A 24900-nucleotide genomic window follows, 5' to 3' on the forward strand; every position below is an offset into this window, starting at 1 on the left:
TTATTTTATTTATTTCAGCATTTATATCCCACATTTTCTAATTTACATTGATTCAATGTGGCTTACAAACAAAATAGAACTGTTAAATTTGATATTTTCTTCATATTTATTATCATCATCATGCTGTCCAAGTACAGAGAAAGCTTCCTCAAAGTTTAATCATTGCCTATAGTTGTTGTAACAATTTTTTCATCTGATAGCAAACTCTGTTTTAATATCTTCAAGAACTGATGCAAGAATGTCAAATGTGTCTTAAGACCTGACAAGGAGACTTCCTCTCTAAAGACTCTATTAATCCAGTGGACGGTCACCATAATGTAAAATTTTCCATGGGATGACCAGCAGTCTGTTGTGGTAGAACACCAGCTTCATTTCTGCTTCAAAGTAACCCAACTCATCACGGTTTGGCTAGAGACCAATAACAGTTCAACAAACACAGGCAACTCCACTGTTCTCATAGACTATACTCACTGAACAGCAAAATTTAAGATGTGATGATCCACTGTTTGCATGACGTGGGTTGCAATAGAAAAATTCTATTTCAGGTTTTGCTGTCTCATTTGGTTTACTGAGGAATCATCACTTACATCTTGCTTGTGCTTTTACATTTTACTTTTAACTGCAAGCATCAGATGTAATTAAGTAAAAGTAGTAAAAATTGGTGAAATTATTACTTTGGTAAAAGTATTTCCTGTACTTTATTACAAGTAAAAGTGACAAACCTTTAATATATTAGTTACATTTATTTATTTATTTAGTTAGTTAGTTAGTTAGTTACTATATAACACTTGTCACTTCTCTCTCTACTGTTACAGTGCTACTTTTGCTGCACATGTGCTCATTCAATCGGTAAAGTTCTTGCATTTACTGCCAGTTTTTATCAGCCTGCAATAGCTCCCTCACACCCCATTCCTTTTGAATTCCTACTCCTTCTCTACAATCTCTCTTCCTCAGGACACTCACTGGTTCCAATGGGTTTCTTCAAGGTTCTCTACAGATCTCAATTCCTTCCTCCGCTCAGACCTGTCTTCCTGTGAATACAAGCTTTCCCATTGGTTGGATTCTACCACAGTCTCTGCACTGGAAGGGGGGAGAATTGGAGAGTTATAAAGGGCTAAACTCTGAAAATATCCCCTTTAGCCATCATTATGACGTTGCAACAGTTGATTTAAAAATTTGTAGAATACTGAAAAAAGCCAGGCAGTTGGCAATCCTAGCCTGCTGAGTCCTGAGACCATCTGACAGGGCCTCCTTAAACTTCTGAGCCCTAGTCATGTACCTAATTTGCTTATACCTTCATCTGACTTCTCAGAACAGAGCAGTACCAGCTGTTTCTGTTTATCTGGCATAACTTGCTTTTTCACAGCTGACCATTGCTTATAGCCCATCAGCCTCAGCATATCTGAACTCCTGAGATAAAAGCAGCATAGCCCTTTTTAGCCCTGCAGCCACACTTACCTCCCAAGGCTCCACTCATTTAATTCCTGGCAGTTTAGCTAGCTCTACCTCCAGTATTTAGCAATAAAGTGCCCTCTTTTGCCACTCTTAATTTTGGCAGCTCTGTCCATTAAACGTTTTGTAGCCTCAACTCCACTCTTATGCCAATCCCACTCAGCCATTTCAATGTGGCATAATGTCAGGCATTTGTGACCTGGATTGGCCACTGTTGGAAACAGGATGCTAGGCTTGATGGACATTTGGTGTGTCCCAGTATGGCAATACGCATGTACTTTTGTTTATGCTTCACACATCATAGCCCTGCAGGCTCCACTGTGCTTCTCTTCTTCCCCCCCCCCCCCCCCCCAAAAAAAAAAGCAGGGAACTGCAGCAGCTCATCCTCACCTCAATGCCACATTGGCAGGTCTTGCAATATGGCCTCAGGACCACGCAGAACTCAGCAACGCTATTTAGCATCTCCCAATCCTAGATTTTGGCTCTAGAGTTCCCATTGTGCTCAATCTCCCGTGGTGGCCCAGTGCCAGCCCCAAAAGCCATGAACGGGGGGAGGGGGGGGGGCATACTCTAGCATTGTCTCTCTTCTGCTATCCAGCTACAAAGAGGTTTATTTTCCATCTATTTACATTATGCATGCTCAGACCAAGTGTACAGCTTGGAGAAGAGACGGCTGAGGGGAGACATGTTAGAGGTATATAAAATAATGAGTGGAGTGGAACAGGTGGATGTGAAGCGTCTGTTCACGCTTTCCAAAAATACTAGGACTAGGGGGCATGCGATGAAACTACAGTGTAGTAAATTTAAAACCAGAGAAAATTTTTCTTCACCCAACGTGTAATTAAACTCTGGAATTCGTTGCCGGAGAAAGTGGTGAAGGCGGTTAGCTTAGCAGAGTTTAAAAAGGGGTTGGACGGATTCCTAAAGGACAAGTCCATAAACCGCTACTAAACGGACTTGGAAAAATCCAAAATTCCAGGAATAACATGTATAGAATGTTTGTACGTTTGGGAAGCTTGCCAGGTGCCCTTGGCCTGGATTGGCCGCTGTCATGGACAGGATGCTGGGCTCGATGGACCCTTGGTCTTTTCCCAGTATGGCATTACTTATGTACTTATGTACTTATGTACATGCTAACGGGAAAATTGAAGAATAAGGAATGTATATATAAGAAAAGCCATACTAGGTCAGACCAATGGTCCATCTATCCCAGTATCCTGCTCCCCAACAGTGGCTAATCCAGATCACAAGTATCTGGCAGAAACCCAATTAGTAGCAACATTCCATGCTACCAATCCCAGGGCAAGCAGCGACTTCCCCCATGTCCATCTCAATAACAGGTTATAGACTTTTCTTCCAGAAACTTGTCCAAACCTGTTTAAAACCCGGATATGCTAATTGTTGTTACCACATCCTCCGCAGCGAGTTCTTTTGAGTGAAAAAATATTTCCTCCTATTTGTTTTAAAAGTATTTCCATATAGTTTTCATTGAGTGTCCCCTGTTTTTTGTACTTTTAAGATTCACCAACAGCACACCCAGAATAAGACTCCCTTCAAATCTGTGGATACATATACATATAAGTAAATCACTGTTCATATGTACAGCCAATTTAAACATACAAACCTTTTAAAAGTTTAGTTTATTTCTGTATTTGCTAAACCACTTTTAGTCCAGAGGTATCAAAGCAGTTTACAGAGATTGTATACATAACAAAAAGATTACAAAGAACTTATAAATCATATACAATACAACACTGATTGTCCGGATGTTCAATTTTCTGGACCAGTTCGGCCAGAGTGGGAACATGTTCACCCACATAACCCCTTGTCTCATGTAAACCCCCTAGTGGTAGAGATAGATATTACACTTGAAGGAATTAAGTGTTCCCCTGTCACAGTAGTTTCTCAACGGAAGACCTCATCAAACCAGGTAAGTTTACACTAAAACATTTATTGTATGGCAAATGTTGGAGCATAAAAGGTTTTAATATTCACTGAACTTCACATTTATCAAACATTTTTTTTCAGGAAACTGCTTTAACAAATAAAGAATAAGTGATATTCTAAAGTATTAATGTAAATTAGCCACAGTATTTACTTGTATTTTTTCCAGAATTAACACCAGATATCTCTAACAATAAAGGAGAACATTTCAACAGGCTTTCCCAGCACTTTCCAGAACAACAAGTAACCTTTCTCCTTACTCCAACAATATAGTACATAAGTAGTTTTTTAAAATCAACCCTTTCTTTTCCTGAATTCTCTGTGAACCAATTATATTTTCCAGGAACTTTGGATGTTTCCCTTAAGGATTACAACCCCCAAACCAGGTAAGTTTAGTTTTTCTTTACTTTCAATTCTCCTAACTCTTTTCTCACCCCACCTTTACTTCTATTTACCCCATTATTTCACTTGGGGCCCTTTTACAGAGAGCCCAATGTGGGCTTACAGCTCATTCTTTTGGGACTACTGCCGGCCCAATGAGACTGCCGGTGGTAGCCCCACCCTGAGTGCACACCATTTCTGGGGGGAAAAGAAACCCCCAGGAAATGGCTTGCACGACGATAACCTGGCTGTAATTGGGCATCGCCACACGCTGCCTGGTTACTGCCAGGTTAGCGCGGGAGCCCTTATCACGACCTCAGTGGGTGGTGGTAAGGGCTCCCCTTCACATGGCCATGTGGTAAAAGTTCTCTTACCGCATATCCATGTGTGGCTGGAGTCTTTTTACCTGCTGCGGTAAAAAGGGCCTGGCTCATTGGGAAAATGTCCCCCACCACCAGCGCAGGGCCCTTTTTCCCCACAGCTTGGTAAAAGGACCCCTTTATTTCTTAGTCCAAGTGTTGCATTCACTTAGCTGGTTTCTTCCTGCTCTCTACTACTACTACTATTTAACATTTCTAAAGCGCTACCAGGGTTGCGCAGCACTGTACAATTAACAAAGAAGGACAGTCCCTGCTCAAAGGAGCTTACAATCTAAAGGACAAAAAGTGGATCCTTCTTTATTCTCCTTTCTTTGTGTTGGGTACCTGCATGTTCTTCTTTGCCAGAACTCCAGAACTCTCTGGTGTTCTTCTGAGGTACCTACTGTCCTAACTTTACAAAACAATAAAAGAAATCTATATTCCTAACTAAGGAGTTTGTTAAAGATTCCAGTCAACAGGTCCTCTGCTAGTTCCTTAACTAACTACCCTAAAATAAAGGCTAATTTGTTTCCCTAATTAACCCTCCCACTGGGTGTAATTCACCATTCCACAATCATTCAAAATCCTTATTCATTCTCCACAGACTCTGATTCCTGTCAAATTTAACTATTCTCTTTCCAAAGTATAGTTTTTTATGGAGACTTCACAACCCCCTGTGTCTTGATAGTCCAGGTATTTCCCTCAATACAGGCACACCTTTATCTGCATCAGACCTCCGCTGCCAAAACTTTACCCAGCCTGGTTTAAAGGCTTTAAAATTTCTCACAGGCCTCTCCAATGTACCAGCTTCTTACATTGCCTTTTAACAGCAGATCTTGAAACTCCTACTTCACAGTTCAGAGCCCTTTCCTCCCAGAAACTACTCCAATTCTAGCTTTCAGTAGCTTGAGGGGACATATTTCTTATCAGAGTTCAATTTTACACAGTCACTCTCCAATTTAATACTCCTGAGCCAAACTGTCACCGTGGACTCAGCTTCTTAACTACTCTGTCACATTCTCAACAATTCAAAGCAATTACCAGAGTTTTTTGTGGAAAATTCCCTGTTCAGGTCACTGACTGCCAGACACCACTCAAACACGTCTGCTTCTAGTCAGTTCTCCCACCCAACTGCCAACTGAATACCATCTCCTAGGAGATTGATTCTTCTGACATCACTGCTGATGTCACCCTTCCTGCTAGAATGTCTCTCGACCAATCACAGCTATGCATCAGGGTATTCTGATAGCACTGCCTACATGCACGCTTCTGGTGTAAACTAATTTTTTTATTTAAATGAACGTTCTAACTGACTTTCTTCCATAAACTTCAATAGAAGAAACCCACCATTAATAATTAATAAAAACAAATTTCTTTCCATAAAACTCAAAATGTTCTAAGTTTAAAAATAGAAATAAAAGTAAAAATGTCATAATATTACAAATAGTTTTTAATACATGGGAAATGAATGTTGCCCAAAATACCACCCAAATTCTCATACAAACCCCTGACGTCATCTCCCACTAGCCACACTAGCTTTAATTAGCCACTTTTACGTTTTTTCTATGCTGCGTTTACATTACAGCTTTTTAAATTATTTAAAATTAAACAATGTCTCCAAGCTAATTTAAATTACTTTTTCCATAACTTCTAACCACCAAGACCCTCTCCCAGTAGCTCCCTCAGGACCCAACTACTGTTAAAATTTAAATTATTTTTTTAAGGAGCTCCAGCCAAAACCCACAATTTAAATAAACACAGTTTTTAAAATACAATGTTTTACCCCTATAGCCTTTCATACCTGGCTCCTCAGATGAGTTACTGGGCCTTCAATTCTCCCTCCGACATCCAGGTTTCGCTTTTTTGATCCTGAGATTCAGATAAGAAATCCCACAGTGGCCTGCCAGGCTGCCTCAAAAATCGAGACCCAAGCTTCATTTGCGGCCTACTGTAACCACCCAGAGCTTTTCTAAGCACATGCACAGAACATTCCTAGCTCTGGAGCAGGCCTCAAATTGGCCATTTTCTTGCTGGCTGACATGCTCTGGATCTCATTTCGCACCAGAGCTGCATCGCAGTAGGAAGCGATTGCCACGGCCCCAGCCCCCAGGACCCCAGACAGTCTCCAGAGCCTCCTCTGCCCCCTTATTGGCCACTGGCCACCAATGAAAAAGCAAAAAGGGCCCAGGAAGGCCCAAAGAATCAGGACACCCAATCTGAACACCTCTGGACCCCAAAAGAGTTCCATCAAAATGGGAACCAGCCTGGGCCTGCCCCACCATAAGGCAAGAACACTCCAGACTGGCCCCACAACACTGGCCATCTATGAGAATTTCTCCAGAGGCCAGGTAAGCCCTATTCATGACCTACATCTTATTTTTTTTTTAACCGAAGTCCTTTACATTCATTTCCCTCGTCTGTGGCCCATTGTCCACCCCCCTTGTAAATCTACCATGTAGAACAGTACAGTACTTTCCCAGTCAATCGTCCTCGCAGTCTGAGCAGTCTGCTGCAGGAAATGATATAAACAGGAGCGGGGACACAGCAGAGAAAAGCCCTGCCTTTTCCTTTGCCTTCTAACTCACACGCAGCAGAGAAAAATCTTGCCCTTTCAGCTTGCGGGGATGCGGCAGAGAACAGCCTTGCCATTTCAGATTCACACAACGAGAGTGGGCACGCAGCAGTGTTAAGACTGGCTTTAAAGCGAAAAAGGCACGTTTTGTCATTAAAAGGCAAAATTGACATTGTGGAGAAATTAAAAAAGGGAGTATTTAAATATAGCAATGGTTTGGCTGGAAAAGCAGGAAAAATGCAATGTGATCCAGCTCCTTTGTCTGAAAAAACAATGTGATCTTGCAACAAAGAAATGAAAATCAGCCTTGAAGCAATTAAGAATCACTTCCTTTTTTAAACAGAAACATAGTAGTGTATGCACAACTGTATGTTACTTTTTAATACTGTATTACAATGTACTTCATTTTTTCATATAGAAATAGTACTGTATATACAAGAAATACTGTATTGTACTTTACTTTTAAATACTTTATTACAGTGTATTTCCCCTTTTAAATAGACATACAATATCATATGTACTACAAATATGGTACTGTAATGTAGTTTGTAATTTTTTCACACTTATTGTTGAAAATAAAACTAATGTTCAACATGCGATGCTCTGATTGGAAATACCTACATTTTAAGCATACAATCATCCGATTCATGATTATCCAGACTATCCCCTTGCAGAGGATAGTTGGATAATCGGAATCATACTGTATTGAATAGATAATTACAAGATGTTTGTAGCAGGAGAGAAAATTAAAACAACATATCCAGGCTGATAACAGAACACTAAGGTCCCTGGGTCCTTGACTTCTCCAAAAACATTAGTGAAAACATTTTTTAAACCCTGTTTGAACTTGCAACAGAAAGATTCAGCAAGCAAGCAAGCAAAGAGGAAAATAATTTCAGAGAAATTGAGCAATATAGAGGAAAGCAGCATGCCTAGTTGCTTTGTCTCTGGTTTTGGAGAGAGAAGGCAAATGGCAAAGATTCTATGTTTTAACTGATCTTCCTGATTGTAAAAGAATCAGATGGTTGGATAAATAGGATGAGAGACTAGTGAAAAAGGCTTGATGTGTGAGTAGCAGCATTTTGAAAGGAAACTGTATAACAAATGGGGAGCCAATGTTCCTTAATCTGAAGAGGTGTGACATGATCAAATTTACTAGTGTGATGTATCAAAAGTATAGCCATACTCTGAATAGTCTCAAACTTTTTCAAGTATTTATATGGAAATCCATTAATTCAAATGTTCTATAGCCTAACCAAGAAAGAATGGAGTGGACTAAAACATGAAAAGCATCCTGTCTAAGAGAGAATGAATCACATGAAGCTGATGCAGAGCCAAAAAAAACAAAAAAGCAGGATCTTGCAATAGAGGAAATCTGTGCTTCAAAAGAAAGTCAGTCATCAATATGACAACCCAGAATCTTTAGGGTTCCATCAAGAGGAACAGGTGAACCCCCCAAAAACAGAGCTAACAGGAGAGCATGACTGACCACGTCAAAAGCAGAGGAAAGATCTAAAGAGATGAGGATTGCCACTCACCCACCATCCAAAGTGCTCCAAACACGAGGCTAAAATTGTCTCAGTGCTCAACCCTGGCCTAATACCTGATTGTTTAGGGTCAGAGCATTGGCTTTCTCCAATAATGATGTAAGCTGGGTGAAGACTTCTTTCTCTACAACTTTAGAAATGAAAGGAAGATTAAAAATTGATCTGTACTTTGCCAGAGCAGAAGGGTCAGCCCTTGGTGCCTTGAGAGCAGGCCTGATAACAGCTGCTTCCAAGTAGAAGGAACTATCCCAGAGAGCAAACTGATAATGATAATGCTCAAAAGAGCAGAAAGGCCCAATAGTGGATCCTTAATTTAGCTTGGGCATAAACAGATCTGATAGGGTGTGTGGATATTTCATGGTAGAGTAACTTTCCAGTGCTGTATGAAGTAGAGAGTCTGAAGATTCCAAGTTACCCAGTACCAGACTAAAGACATTTTGGCCAGTCAAGATTTTAAGCTTTCATTCCAAAGCAGTGTAGAACTTTAGAGACCCTTTTACTAAAGCATCATCCAGGAGAAGAGGTAAGAAGAGAAATCCAGTTATCATGGGTGGGGGGCGGGGGGTTGAGCAGAGAAATGCCGGTTACCACGGGGGGGGGGGGGGGGCAGGGTATAGGAGAGAAATGCTGGACACCACTAGGATGGGACGGGGAGGAAGAGGAGAGAAATGTATCTGGTGCCGCCAATTTCAGGCTTCCTAAAGATTGAAGTGTCTCCATTAATAGCCCACCCACGACTCCACAAAACATGTTTCTAATAATTTCCTAGGCATTTATCAGAAAGAATACAGTAATCACATTAAATGCATACTGGCCCATACCTTTCTACTTCATCCTACTCATGCAAAAACCTCTAAGGGACTGGTGACTGCACAGTCAGAAAATCAAATTTTCTCACACCCATTGCTAAGGCTAACAACTCAGTGTCATGACATTTATTTGAGCTAAGTTAAATCCCTGTATATAATTCAAACCTCCACTCCTTCCATAGTATGATGCAAGAATAATTGGGAGGGATTGCCAAAACCAATATGCACAGTAGATCTCTGGGAGGTTCAAGGATTATGAGCTGCAGAAAAAATTATTTCCTGAACAGCTGTAATATCACTCAGAAATCAATCGAGGTGAAACTTTAATCCTAAGCCTTGTGCTTTTCACATATACATTTTAAATAAGACCAAAAGATGTCCTACTCATTGTTAGTCATAGAAAATTTTCCCAAACCAGGAACTGCTATCTCTTCCTCATAACTCCCAAGTTATGACTAAGAGTAGAACTGTATGGACTCCAATAAATCACAAGTCTTTATTTGAGAGGTTGGCGGATCACACATTTTGGATGTACCAACTCTAATTTTTGACACTTTATTTATTCATTTTCTTTAACTCCATTTGACATACCACCACACCCAAAAGAGACTCAGGACAGTGTACAACCTTATCTATAACAACACTAAATATAAAAATATTCCATACATTTTATAACAACTCACACATATCACACAGTGAAATAAAAACTGAAAGAGGAGTTTCTCCTGTTTTATTGGATACTACCATTTGTGCTGGAAATCCAGGAAATTTGTTTTAAATTTAGAAGACATCAACAAAGTCTTTTAGTACTTGGTCTATTGAGTACACAGGTTGGAAACTGATATCCTGAGACTCATCCAAAAGCAAGGGCTGGCAGTGATAGAGAGTAAGAGTATGGGGAGTTGGCCACAACAAATGAGGGATTGTTATCGGACCTTTCTGCCTATATTACATAAGTACATAAGTATTGCCATACTGGGAAAGACCAAAGGTCCATCAAGCCCAGCATCCTGTTTCCAACAGTGGCCAATCCAGGTCACAAATACCTGGCAAGATCCCAAAAAAGTACAAAACATTTTATACTGCTTATCCCAGAAATAGTAGATTTTCCCCAAGTCCATTTAATAATGGTCTATGGATTTTTCCTTTAGGAAGCCGTCCAAACATTTTTTAAAATCCGCTAAGCTAACTGCCTTTACCACATTCTCTGGCAATGAATCCAGAGTTTAATTACGCGTTGAGTGAAGAAAATGTTTCTCTGATTCGTTTTAAATTTACTACACTGTAGCTTCATCGCATGCCCCCTAGTTCTAGTATTTTTGGAAAGCGTAAACAGACGCTTCACATCTACCCGTTCAACTCCACTCATTATTTTATAGACTTCTATCATATCTCCCCTCAGCCGCCTTTTCTCCAAGCTGAAGAGCCCTAGCTGCTTTAGCCCTTCCTCATAGGAAAGTCGTCCCATCCCCTTTATCATTTTCGTTGCCCTTCTCTGTACCTTCTCTAATTCCACTATATCTTTTTTGAGATGCGGCGATCAGAATTGAACACTATTCTAGGTGCAGTCGCACCATGGAGCAATACAAAGGCATTATAACATCCTCATTTTTGTTTTCCATTCCTTTCCTAATAATACCTAACATTCTATTTGCTTTCTTAGCCACAGCAGCACACTGAGCAGAAGGTTTCAACATATCATCGACAACACCTAGATCCCTTGAAGATATGTGCTTTAAGCCACCTGGCTTTTTAGTATCGTCTTCTTAAAATCTTACTCCTTGTGCTCTCAGCAGCTCTTGCTGCCCTTGGCACTCCCAAAGGGATGTTACTTGGGTGACGTGAGGACCCTTTTGCCAGCCCAAGTGCTGGTGAGGTGTCCACCAAGATTTCCTCTTTATTGCTGGTTTGCTAGTGGGGGAACCGCTGGTGCACCATCCATTTTTCCTCACTTTCCAAGGCCTAAGCATGGTCCACCTTTTACCACTGAAAAGGAAATCTGAACCCGGATTCTCTATGTTACAGTACATTGTGCTGTAGCCTGAGCCATAGGCCTGTTCACTGTTGTCGGGTATTTTTGGGTTGTTGTTTTTTTTTGTAATTATATTTTAACTCTATTTGGAGGTTAATTTGCAAAGCCATTAACCTGAGTAAATAGCAGCTTACCTGGATAACTTGGCAGCCATTCAGTCTTGGTGGAATTATGCAGAATGATCCATAGTGCACATACATTTAGCTGAATTAAGGAGAGAGGGAGGTATTCACAAGAGGTTGGATCATACTAATCTGTAATTCACCCATTTCAGCAGGAACATACTGGCAAGTTTTGTGCTTATGTGCTAGGGGATCATTCAGGAAAGCATATACTCCATATCGTTCACCTAAAAGAAATTCACAGAATCAAATCCAATCTATTGCAAAATGCAGCCAACATTCTCAAAAGTAATACACACCATTTAAACGTTACCATGTTATTAAAACCAGTTACACAAAATACTAAACTAAATATAAAAATATGCAGTCATTCAAGCAAAACAAGAAAATAAAATGGATCTCCTGCTCCAATCAGTCATCTTCATTCTTAGGGGTCCTTTTACTAAGCTGCAATAAGCACTTATGCGTGCTTATCATAGCTTAAAAGGGCTTACTGTAGAGCTCGCTGAGGCATCCTACAGTAAATTTCAAATGTACGTGTGCTATCCATGCGCTAAAAATATTTTGGGGCAAAGTGTATGTCTGGGGGCAGAAAGTGGGCTATTCTGCGCTAATTGGTGAGCATGTTGGCATTGCTGCATGCTGATTAGTGTGGGATTAGGGCGTGAGCCTTTACTGCCTACAAATGGGTGGCAGTAAGGGCTTACGTTCTAATTTTTGTTAATTGTCATGTGCTAATGACAACATTAGCACAGAGCCATTAATTCAGGAAGTGGAAAATCAGCCATTTTTTGACTGCGCTAGAAATGGCCTTAGAGCGAAAGACCTGTGTAAGGACACGCTAAGGCCACTTTCTACCACAGCTTTGTAAAAGGACCCCTTAGAGTCTATGTCCAAAACCATCTGAATCGCAGCCATATTTAAAAAATGACATGATTAATATATGCCTGTTGGAATTGGTAAATCATATTTTTGTAATAATATATTGTTGTATATCTTAATGCACATCAGTGGTTTGCCAATTGGATATAAGCTGATTGAAGGATTTCTTTCATATGTATCTGTGCATATTTTCATATAATACCTTAAAACAGTGGTTCCCCAACCTGGTCCTGGAGGCATCTCAGCCAATCAGGTTTCCTGGATATCCACAATGAATATTCATGAGAGAGATTTGCATGCACTGCCTCCATGGTATGCAGATCTCTCTCATGAATACTAATTCTGGATATTATGAAAACCTGACTGGCTGGGTTGCCTCCAGGACCAGGTTTGGCAAACACTGCCTTAAAACAAATTTTCCTTTCCAACGTTGGGTTGTTAAGTTTATTTTTCTCTATTATTGTATTGCTTATATTATGTTAGGGGTCCTTTTACCAAGCTGCAGTAAAATGGGGCCTGCGCTGGCATCAGGATGCATTTTTGATAAGCGCTGATGGCCCCTTTTATCGCAGCGGGTAAAAGGCTGACTTTTTTGTAAGAAGTGGTGCACACTTGGGGTGGGAACTACTATCGGGCTGCTGCAGTAGCCCGGTAATAGTTATGAATAAACGATCCCCTTAGTTCCCTATTTCATAGAAATTCAGCCTAAATTTCTGTAGGGCATCCAGATAAGTAAACAAGTTTTAGGTTCATGCATGCAAAGCTGAAAGACTAACAAATACATATAGTACAGCTGAAAATATGCTGGTTGATATTCAAAATGGCTGTTGACTGATTAAATTGTTGTTTGGGACTATCCACTAATTTTCATTGGCACTTAACCAGTCATAGCCGCTAAAAATTATTGGTTAGTGCATAAATGGAAACCAGCCTATTGGGGGGGGGGGGTAATCTTGGGGTGGAGTCAGCACTTGGCTGTTTAAGTGTTGATATTTAACACTTAACCAGCCAGGGAACTGCATAAGTAGGACCGCATAAAACAGTCCTATCTTTATCTGCAACCCACAGCTGGTTAAGCTCTGAATAGCGACTTAACTGGATATGTGTTAGCCAGCACTGCATAAGCCAGATATGGCCCGGCATTGAATATCTAAGAATGATGCTGGTGGGGGTCAGCAAAATGTTGAACACCACCAGCTGAATATTGACCCTCTTGGTACTTACTTCAGAAGCACTATTTGTGATTTAGATGTGCATAACCAAGCATATAGAAATTTGTCTTATATAAATATCTAAATCTCAATTTTTAGATGTAGATGTCGAAAACTGAAAAACATGCATGGTCTAATCATGTTTTGTGTGAGACTAGGATGTAGCCTCCATTTAAGAAGGGGAAGGCGTGTCTGTGCCCAAACAGATTGACAGGATTTACACCTGCTACCTGGGACATATATGTTTCAGAAAAGTGCTCGTATAGAGCCATGTTCCACTGGAAGGATTTGTGAAGGTCAACTCTGTAATCCTCCAGTGGCTAACATCTCCTCGAATGCAAAACTGGCAAGAGATATTGGACTCTGTGACAGCTTTGGAAAAAATAAATGTTTGTGTTTCAAGAATGGCTGACCCCATTTTAGATGTTTTTGGTTCTACAAGGGATGCTCCTGTTGTCATGGGTGGCCCAAGGCCATCTGCCACCTGAGACGAAGGATGAAATGGCACCCCTGGCCCCTCACCCCTGAGTCCAACATCTCTCTCTCTCTCTCTCTCTCTCTCTCTCTCTCTCTCTCTCTCTCTCTCTCATCTGGCATCTTCCCCCCTCTTTCTCTAATCTGGCATCCCCCCCCCCTCCTACATAAGTACATAAGTATTGTCATGCTGGGACAGACCGAAGGTCCATCAAGCCCAGCATCCTCTTTCCAACAGTGGCCAATCCAGGTCACAAGTACCTGGCATGATCCCCCCAAAATGTACAACACATTTTATGCTGCTTATTCTAGAAATAAGGAGTGGATGTTCCCCAAGTCATTTTAGTTATGGCTTATGGACTTTTAGGAAGCTATCCAGACCTTTTTTAAACCCCGCTAAGTTAACTGCTTTTACTACATTCTCTGGCAATGAATTCCACAGTTTAATTACACATATAGTAAAGAAATATTTTCTCTGATTTGTTTTAAATGTACTACTTTGTAGCTTCATTGTGTGTCCCCTAGTCCTAGTATTTTTGGAAAGAGTAAACAAGTGATTCACGTCTACCAGTTCCATTCCACTCATTATTTTATAAACCTCTATCATATCTCCCCTCAGCCATCTTTTCTCCAAGCTGAAGAGCCTTAGTTGCTTTAGCCTTTCCTTATAGGGAAGTCATCCCATTCCCTTTATCATTTTCATTGCCCTTCTCTGTACCTTTTCTAATTCCACTTTATATTTTTTGAGATGCAGTAACCAGAATTGCATACAATATTTGAGGTGCAGTTGCACCACAGAGCGTTACAAAGGCATTAATGTCCTCATTTTTGTTTTCCATTCCTTTCCTAATAATACTTAACATTCTATTTGCTTTCTTAGCCACCGCACACTGAGCAGAGGTTTTCAACGTATCATCAACAGTAACACCTAGATCCCTTTCCTGGTCCGTGACTGCTAATGTGGACCCTTGCATCACGTAGCTATAGTTTGGGTTCCTCTTTCCCACATGCATCACTTTGCAGTTGCTCACATTAAACATCTGCCATTTGCCATCTGTCATTTGCTCCTTGGAGCACAATTGATACTTGGAACCCAGAGGAGGCTAGTTTTGATCTTCCTATCTCAATTGCAGGATCCCCGGCTCATTTTCATCCAACTTTAAAAACCTTTTGGGTCATCAAATTTGTGTTATTTAATGCACGCTCTATTAGAAATAAGGTTCCAATTTTATTTGACTTAATAAGAGAATGAGGTTAGGATATAATTTGTATTACTGAGTCTTGGTTACTGGCTGAGAATACTGTTATTTTGAAACAGATTTGTCCAACAGGTTATAGAAATATATACCAACCGCGATTAGATACGAAGTGTGGAGGGATTTTAATTATTTATAAAGAATGCTTTAATTTAATAAAGAAGGAGGTAGCGTCCCCCTCTGGGGTTGATTTATTATTTTTGGCCTCCCTGAAGATAGGCGTCTTATTATGCTACTGTGTCCCATGAGTTTTGAGTCAGGACTTTTCGCTACTATTTGAATTAATGAGTGATTTGAACTTACATTTGTCAAACACTGTGATTTTGGGTAATTTCAATCTTCATGTTGATGAGGTTAGTACAGATAAAAAAAAGTTGTGAATTTTTAGAGAAGATCAATGCTTTAGGTTGGCAGCAGATTGTACACCAAGCTACTCGTAGAGGAGGGCATATTTTAGATTTGATATTTGTGGACAAAAATTCTATTGATTTTATTATTTCATTGCATGATGTTTTGCAAATTCCATAGTTTGACCATGTCTTAATTAGTTTTATTATAAATATGAGTTAGAAATTGTTGAGTGTGACTAATATTTTGAGAGACATGATTCTTTTGAGCTGACAACATTGAAGTCCGTTTTTGGTTCAAAATTATGAACCACTTTGATTATTGTAATGCTTTACTTTTAAGTTTACCTAAAAATGTTTTTCATTCTTTGCTGGTAGCCCAGAAAGCTGCAGTCTGCATTCTGTTGGGCCTGAGGCAATTTGATCATATCACTCCTGCACTTGCTCATTTACACTGGCTTTCTGCGGATTATAGGATCCAATATAAAATGTTATTGTTGGTTTTTAAAGTGATTATTAATAAAGTCTCTCCTGTTACTGCATCAAGTTTACATTTACACCAACTAGTCAGATCTTTGGGATCTGTCCCTTTTTCCCCCAGGAGCAAAGAACAAACCTTAAGAATAAAATATTTATTTTTCATGATAACATTTTTTCTGACTTTATGGATTACCTGTAGCTCCCACATTTTACCAATATTTCCTACAAATATTATTATTTTTTTATTAATTTTCATATATTATACAAGTCAATCACTTGCTTACAGAAATAATATTATTACCAGGGTTATTCCATCCAACTCAACCCCATCTCCTCCGTTGAGGTCACATTAAGTTATTTCTGCAACCCAACAGAAATTTACCATTTAGCAACTGATAAACTCCCCTCAGCACATGATAGAAACCTTTTCTGGGTAAAATAACAGTTCCCAAATCACAGAAGTCTTTCAATAGTGGTCATTAACCCAAACCAGCCTTTGGTCTTCACCCATACCATTTGGGATCAGGTTTTTTGCATTAGTTTGAGTCCACCATCTCCACATAATGCTTGTGGATGGACCTTCCCATTTACCTGTCTCTGTACTGAGCGGCTATATGTTCTAAATCCAAGTACAAATTTTGCTCTAGTTGAGCTTCCATTCCTCCTCATCCTCCTTCTCCTTCTCCACCAGTGTGACCACTGGACTATCCTCACACAGGTAAAACCCAGCTCCACACTGATCACAGTTCAACTGCACTAGGGTAGGCTCTGCCCAGTGTGTGTAGCATGGGCACACAATGCAACCCACCGTCACTCCATCCTCACTGGCAATTCATTAACCACTCTCAGGTGATGTACCATGCTCTTGGGATGATAGCAGCTCTTGCACTTCTCTAATCCTGACTCCTCGCCACACACCAAGATTTCCTTCCACTGCTCCTTTTATTGCCACATGCTGCTCTACCCCAGGACCTCATACTTTACCTCTATCCTCCTCCAAGACATCTGGCATCATGCATGATCTCCCACCACTGGCAGACCACTCCCAGAATTCTATACATTTGGTGTACATTTTCTTCCACCACTTCGCTGTCAGAATGGGATTGGCAGCCATGTTTACCATGTAATTTCTTCCTGCTATTTTCCAGGTACTCATGATTCTGTGAGTATCTTTATATTTTCACTCTAGGAGATGTTTTTTCACCAGCTCGAGCTACCTTCATGCCAAAAAAAAAGGCAACATGGCAGTCCTCCATCAAATAGTCTCTCCGGCTTAAACCCTGACTCCCACTTTATGGGTGCCATTTTGTGTAACCTTGGTCTCCTCTACAAGTCCTGAATACAGTCCAAGGTCTTGGGTTGGGCACCCAAACCAGGGACACCAATGAATATTCTGCTATACTCACCTGGGAGAAGGCCAGGGCTGGGCTTGCTCCTGGTAGGTCGTAAGGTGTTAAGACACTCTATCATTTCTTTCTTAGTCTCTGAGCAGAATGACATCATTCTTACTCTAAAGAAATTCTCCACTCCTATTAAAAGCAATAGTTTTACTCAAACTCTGCAACAGGAAGATATTCAAACTTCATCTTAGTCACTTAGCAAACAGTCTAGGTTATTGGTAGAGGCATCTAAAATGGTCTATGCTATTGGTAGAGGTCTTAATAACTGAGTTGGTATTCTCTTGAAAAATCCTAGTGTATTTACATATTTGCAGTTCTGTCCAGTCCTCCCATACCCATCCTTTCTGGCAGAATAATCCAAGGCTGTAGTTTCCTGCTCCTTCTGCAGGTAAGTGTCCTGCTGGTCCTCCTCAGGGTCGGACCTCCCTGTCCGTCCTTTCTTCTAGAGGTGCACTTCCTCGAGCTGCTCCCTCTGACACCGAACAGGCTTCTCCCTGCTTTGCTCCTGGGGTGTTTACCCATTCTACTCACCTGGAGCTCTCCTCTCAGTTACTGCTCTTCTAGAAGGAACTACCTCTATGGTCAGCCTCACTGTACATTATTGAGCCTGATCAGGATACCCCTCTCCTCATGGGTCCTGACAGGGATGAAGGCAACCAAAGACCATTGGGCTCATTTTCAACATAAATTGGAAGATGGACATCCTTCTCCCAGGGTCATCCAAATGGGTATAATCGAAACCCAATTTTGGACATCCCCAACTGCACTCCGTTGCAGGGATGGCCAAAGTTCAAGGGGGCATGTTGGAGGTGTAGCGAAGGCAGGACTTGACCGTAACAAACACTTGGGCGTCCTTGACCCATAATTGAAAAAAAGAAGGACGTCCCTGACGAACACTTGGACATTTTCACTCAGACCTGTTTTTCTTATGACTAAGGCAAAAAAAGGTGCCCGAACTGACCAGATGACCACCGGAGAGAATCAGGGATGACCTCCCGTTACTCCCCCAGTGGTCACTAACCCCCCTCCCACCCTCAAAAAAACATCTTTCAAAATATTTTGTGCCAGTCTCAGATGTCATACTCAGGTCCATGACAGCAGTATGCAGGTCCCTGGCGCAGTTTTAGTGGGTGAGTGCACTTCAGACAGGCGGATCCAGGCCCACCCCCTACCTGTTACGTTTTTGGAAGAAACAGCGAGCCCTCCAAAACCCACCAGAAACCCACTGTACCCACATCTAGGTGCCCCCCTTCACCCGTAAGGGCTATGGTAGTGGTGTACAGTTGGGGGTAGTGGGGTTTGGGGGGCTCAGCACACAAGGTAAGGGAGCTATGTACCTGGGAGCAATTTATGAAGTCCACTGCAGTGCCCCCTAGGGTGCCTGGTTGGTGTCCTGGCATGTCAGGGGGACCAGTGCACTACAAATGCTGGCTCCTCCCATGACCAAATGGCTTGCATTTGGTTGTTTCTGAGATAGACGTCCTTGGTTTTGAAAATCGCTGAAAATCAGAAACAACTATGTCTAGGGACGTCCATCTCTAAGGACGACCAAATTTAAGGATTTGGACGTCCCTGACGGTATTTTTGAAACGAAAGATGCACATCCATCTTGTTTAGAAAATACAGGTTTCCCCACCCCTGGATCGGGTGTTTTGCAAGGACGTCCAAATCGAAACGTGGACGTCCCTTTCGAAAATGCCCCTCTTTGTGATCTACAGTGTTATATCTTTATAACATTTAACCCCCTATATGACATCCTCTGGCCCTCAACTCCCAATACCTTCTCTTGGGCCCCCCCACCACCACCACCACCAACACTATCCCTCCCCTGAGTGAACCTGGAGAGCTCCCTGAACCAACTTTAGTTATCCCCTGGGGAAAACCATATGCCTTCCTCACTCCCAGTTTCCCATGATAATTATAAAAGGTATCAGCAATCTAGAAAGAAATAATGGCTGACAAGTGTGAAGACTTTTTTGAGTTAATACCAAAACTCAATATGTTATCATGTGAGACACAGAGGGGCATTTTTGATATGATGCTTAAGTCTAACTTTGGACATTTTGCACAAAACATCCAAAATCTAAATAGGAAAGGAGGTCATGTTCAAAAAAAGAAAAACAATTTTATTTTTCGAAAATACTATTTCAAACAAGGTTTTGTGCTTTGAACGTTTTGTTTTTTGGTCCATTATCAAAATAAAAGTGAATACATGCAAAACTTAGAGATTTGTGCCATTAGGATACAGACTTATCCCCCATACTTCCCAGGAGAGCAATGGGGCACCCCAGAGGGTGCTTCTGTGCACTTCATGAAAATGCTCCCAGGTGCACATCTCACCTTTGCTTCCTTATCTTGTCCCCTGAGCTGTCCAAAACCCACCCACACCACACTGTCCCCCACTGTTCACCACTACAATTGCCCTTATGGGTGAAGGGGGCACCCATATGTGGGTACAGTAGGGTTTGGTAACTTTAGGAGGGGTCACAGTTTCCACCACAAGTGTAACATGTAGACCTGGGTCCCCTACTCTATAGTGCACTGCACTGACCATACACTACTCCAGGGACCTGCATGCTGCTCTAATAGACCTAACGTTAACATCTGAGGCTGTCATAGAGGTTGGTAAGTCATATTTTTATTCACATATTTGGAGGGTGGGAGGGGGTAGGTGACTACTGGGGGGGCATTGGGGGGGTCACCTTTGATTCCCTCCAGTGATCATCTAGTCATTCAGGGCACCAAAATGTCTTAGTTTTAGTCCTGTTTTGCTCCATTATGGCTGTAAAACGTCCAAGTGTTAGGCACATCCTAATCCCACCTTCGCAACACTCCCGATATGCCCCCTTGTGATTTGAACACACTGCACATGAATTGCATAGATAAACATCTGCAAAATAGTTTTTGAAAATACCAATTTGGATGTTTTTAGAAGACTTTATGATACTTTTTTATGTTTTTCTCTTTTGAACGTGAGCTCCATAGACAACTAATGTGCATCCTAAAGTAATGGTTTTATATGATCAAATTTTTTTGCCCCACAAAGAGGCTTAATTGCCATGTTTTGATCAAACTGCATACATTTAATATCTAATATTCTCAAACCTTGAAACAAAGTATTAAAATAATCCAAATGACAAAAGAATGCACTAATATTCATAATCTATCTGACAGGAATAGATGTCTAACTGAGAGGATCGTCCATCATTTGAAAAAACAGCACTTAACAGAGGAAATATGAGCCTGAAAATTTAGCTCATTATCCAGGATAACTCCCAAGATTTTAACAGAGGAAACATTAGAGACCTGTATACCAGTTAGCTGGATAGGCGTTACCAATGCTGATGGTCCACTCGGAGAAAATAAGAGGGCTTTAGACTTAATCAGAGTTAAGTTTCATCCTTTTCTTTTCAGGCCAGTCTACAATGGTCTGAAGTTTACTATTCCAAAAATAGAACTTGAAACAGAAATGTCTATATTTGATTTTTGTTTTAATAGATGCTCGTTGTGCTTTGAGGCTCTATTCAGCCCATATCACTTCTACACATTTCTTCAGGTCTGAAAGATAATAATTGTGTGTCCTTATTCTCTACCACCTGAAATTTTGAACAATTTGGCATAGTTTCAAGGTTTGAACATAAAACATTCAGAATTCTGATTCAAGGTTCTATTGGGACAGTGCAAAAAATGTTAGGTTTTGGCTGAGCTTTGGAATCCTTACAAGCTAAACCTTGTGAACTGTGCACTTCCCTAATTCAGGCCATATGGTGGTGCATATACCCCAGGATCCAGCTCCAGTTCTAAAACCACCCACAGGGGCATTGCTTTATTACCTGCAAATATAAACCTCAGCTCAGCTCTTTAGAAAGCGGCAAACATCAGTAGAAATGCAGTGGTGTATATAATCTCAAATTATCTGTGCCTATTAACAACTCCCAGTTATAGGCATATAGAGATATCATTCTGGCATATTGGAGAGCAAATTTTACTAATGGGGATTAACATAATAAACATGTTTTAGCTTCATCCCAATGGTCTAATTACCACTATCCATAAAGTCTGTTTTAAAATAGGAAGCAGATTTTTGCACTCTGTGGTCCACAGACCTGGAAAGTTGGCAAGTACTCTTGTTTAAAGAATGATCCCAGCTAGTTTATTGGCAGGTGTTTCCATAGTACTTTGAACATATTTCTTTGAATAGGATATGTGCCAAAAAAAAACATAGCAACATGGGAAAAAGGGATCTTTTTTCACATTTGGGAGTGTGCTGTTTTAAATGCTGTATTCATTTCAAGAAACTTCTTTTTGATTTATTCTCCATGATGAGATGATGGCTGTGTCTTCCTGCACTGCTAGACATTTGCAAAATACAAATATCATCTTGCCAACATAAAGTCCATGACACACTCAATTATGATTATATTCTGCGACTTCCAGTTGTTAGTCTCAAACGCTTTCCTGTAGCGCTATGTGCTTTTTCCTATATCCCTTGTTCTTGTGTTCCAAGAAAACTGTCATAAAAATCCTCTTATAGCCTCTGCCTGGGACATCCCCATCCTGACCAAATTAAAAAAGCTGGATGCAAGGAAGCCAAACACGGTGGTAAAAGAGAAAAAGACCAGAGCTACAGTGCCCATAGAGGTCTTAGTCCCAAGCAGTTACACTATGGATTGCGTGGAGATAAGATCCTCAAGTACCAAGAAATATAATCCAAGCCCAAGAAAATGTGGCAGAGACGTATAAAAATATCCCCCATCATTTGGGTGCCACAGGCCTGAATTAAAGGAATTTCCAAGCACACACATGTTACATCTTATGAACTTCAAAAGGAAGGGTTCTGTAGGGCAACGCATGTATTATGGTAAGCATTAGCAGTAAATTTAAGAGACTGAGATAATGCTCCACATACCCTGGCTTGGGAGTGAGGATCATTATCATCAAGGTATGCATAAAACTAACACACTCTTCAAGTTACCCCTTTAAGAGATCACACAGAGTCCCATGAGGAGAAAACTGCTCTATCATTTAAAGATGGAGAAAAAGCCTCAAACTTAAGTGACAGCAACTAGTGTGCACAGCTGTCATAAATTTTATTATAGGCAAGAAAAAAAAAACTCCATCCGCCAGACAAAGGTAGTAACTACTCATGGAAAAAAATGCTGAAGATCCAACACCAGCGGGAAAGAATCAAAATTGCACTTATCTGCTTCATTCATCGATGATAAGAACCTTCCAGTGTCCTAAGTGTATTAAAACAAATGGCTAATCTAATCTAGTCTGGACATTTATAGTCTGCTTAACCATAAATTGTCTGAAGGCAGATTACAGTACAGGAGCAAGAAAAAAACTGGGCTACAGTGCCAGAAGTATATTACCCATTAGCAAAATAAGTAAATAAACAATACAAAATAATTAAATCAGGATCTAGAAAAATACTATTCAAGGGATCCAAGATGGCGCTCTGACCGGACGCACCTGAGTTTGCTGCTGAGGTGACTCCGTTGTTTGGCATTCTCGCTGCCTCTGTAACCTCGTCCCCTACGATGGGGAAACGGAGGGGGAAAGTCAAGGAGCATTCCTCGGTTCCTGAGGCACCTTTGTCGTGGCGGCAGACGACCCTGCAGTTCCCGAGGCAACAACCGGGACCTCGGGGAACTTCGACCCCTTCTGCAGCTCTCGACGCGTCGGCATCGATTGAGAGCGCTAACGGGGCTTCCCTGAGCCCTGTGGAGCGCATTGCTCCGCCTCAGCCCGGAAGGGAGTTGCTGACAGCCCAAGCAGAGACAGAGAACGAAGGAGTTCAACCTAAACTGCCCGAGGGAAGGACTGCAGCGACAGAGAATGAACACCAACCAAGAGAAGCACTAATTCAATCAGCACTACAGGTATTTCCTCAGGACATTGTTACTAGACTGTCTCAAGTTGGTGCTCAAACTCAATCCCCTCCTGGAGGTAGTGGCGTGGTTAGACCAGCAACTGTGACACTAGAGTCACTATGGGACATGGTCTACAACATTCAAATCTCTATGCAAACCACATTAAAAGAAAATACTGACAATATAAAAACTCTTTCTGAAGCTGCGCTACTCCAAGCACAGGTGTCTGCACAGCAGTCCTCGAAATTGGAAAATATGAACACTAAATTGCAAGAAATGGGAACTTTAGAGACTGCATTGGTTAAGGATAACAATTTTCTCCACAAACGAATGGAGTACTTGGAGAATCAGGCTAGGAGACTTAACCTTAGGTTTCTTAATTTCCCTAAGTCTCCTTTAATTCCACCTGTTGAAATGGTCAAAAAATATATGGTGGACATTCTTGGAATGGATAAGGATTCGTTACCCCCCATAACACGGGCCTATTACATCTGGAACCCAAAGGAAGGTGATGGAAACCCCCCAGTGGTGGGGGATGGAATGAATCTGACTTCATTCCTCGAGAGTTCACTGGAAATTATTACTCAGAGGTCTACTATGCTGGTCACTTTTGTTCTGGAGCCTGACCGCAATGCTATATTAAGACTTTCCTTAAGACATTTAGAAAATCTGTTTATGGGATCAAAGGTCCGTATTTTTCCAGATCTCTCAAAGCCTACACAAACTAGACGCAGGGCCTTTTTGGAACAGTGTCCTAAAGCGTTGGCATTGGGAATAAATTTTGTATTACGATTTCCTTGTACATGTAATTTACTGCTGGAGGGCAAACAGTTTCAATTTGTGGACCCTAAACAGTTAAAAGAATTTCTTGATGCTAGAGTAGATATGAATGTTGTATGCCCTCCATAAATAGCAGGCTAGGGTCGTTAACCCGAGGTAGCAACTGGTAGATTATTTTTCTTAAATACCTTATGTTACTTATATTTCTGGATTCTTGGAACCAAATGTTTCTTAATTTGTGGACGAATAGGCCTTAAGATTTATCCTTATATGGATTTCCTGATTGTAATGCCGATTGCATATTCACAATTTGTAGTGAAATAATGAAATATACTAATAAATAAATAAATTTAAAAAAAAAAAGAAAAGAAAAATACTATTCAAATAAGTACATTTTCAAGCACTGTCTAACAACTAAGTAGCTATCAGTTTCTCTAAGAGTTCATGGAAGTTTATTCCACAAATTTGAAATGAACAGAAAAAATTCCTTCCACTCTTCCAAGCTTTGCATAGGCCATTCTCCCAGCTATCACTCTTGAACAAATGGAGTTTGGCTTAAAGAGAATGTAGACATAGAGCAGTGCATTCAAAATCAGCTGACAGGTCATCTTTGATATATGAAACATAATGGCTAAACATGTGGATCTGTTCAATAAAAGTAGGTGTTCAGGGGATTAGAAAAAATAGATGTGCTGAAGGGATAAATAGCATGGGGCAGACAAGCAACATATCTGCATTGGTGAGAACATTACAGCACTCAAGTTACCCTACACCTAACAGAGAAGAGATTCTGCCAACCCTGACCAAAGTTAAACTGTTCTTAGCAAAGCTGAATATAGAAAGCAGCTAGTTCACAATTTTCTGAACTAGATTTGAATGGTACTGTTGTCTCCAAATGAAATTTGAAATTGACACAGCCTCAGAAGAGTACCTACTCAGATAGTAAGAGGCATTGGATGGACTACTGAGCTGTAAG

This window comes from Microcaecilia unicolor, chromosome 1 (assembly GCF_901765095.1).
Source record: "Microcaecilia unicolor chromosome 1, aMicUni1.1, whole genome shotgun sequence".
Lineage (NCBI taxonomy): Eukaryota > Metazoa > Chordata > Amphibia > Gymnophiona > Siphonopidae > Microcaecilia > Microcaecilia unicolor.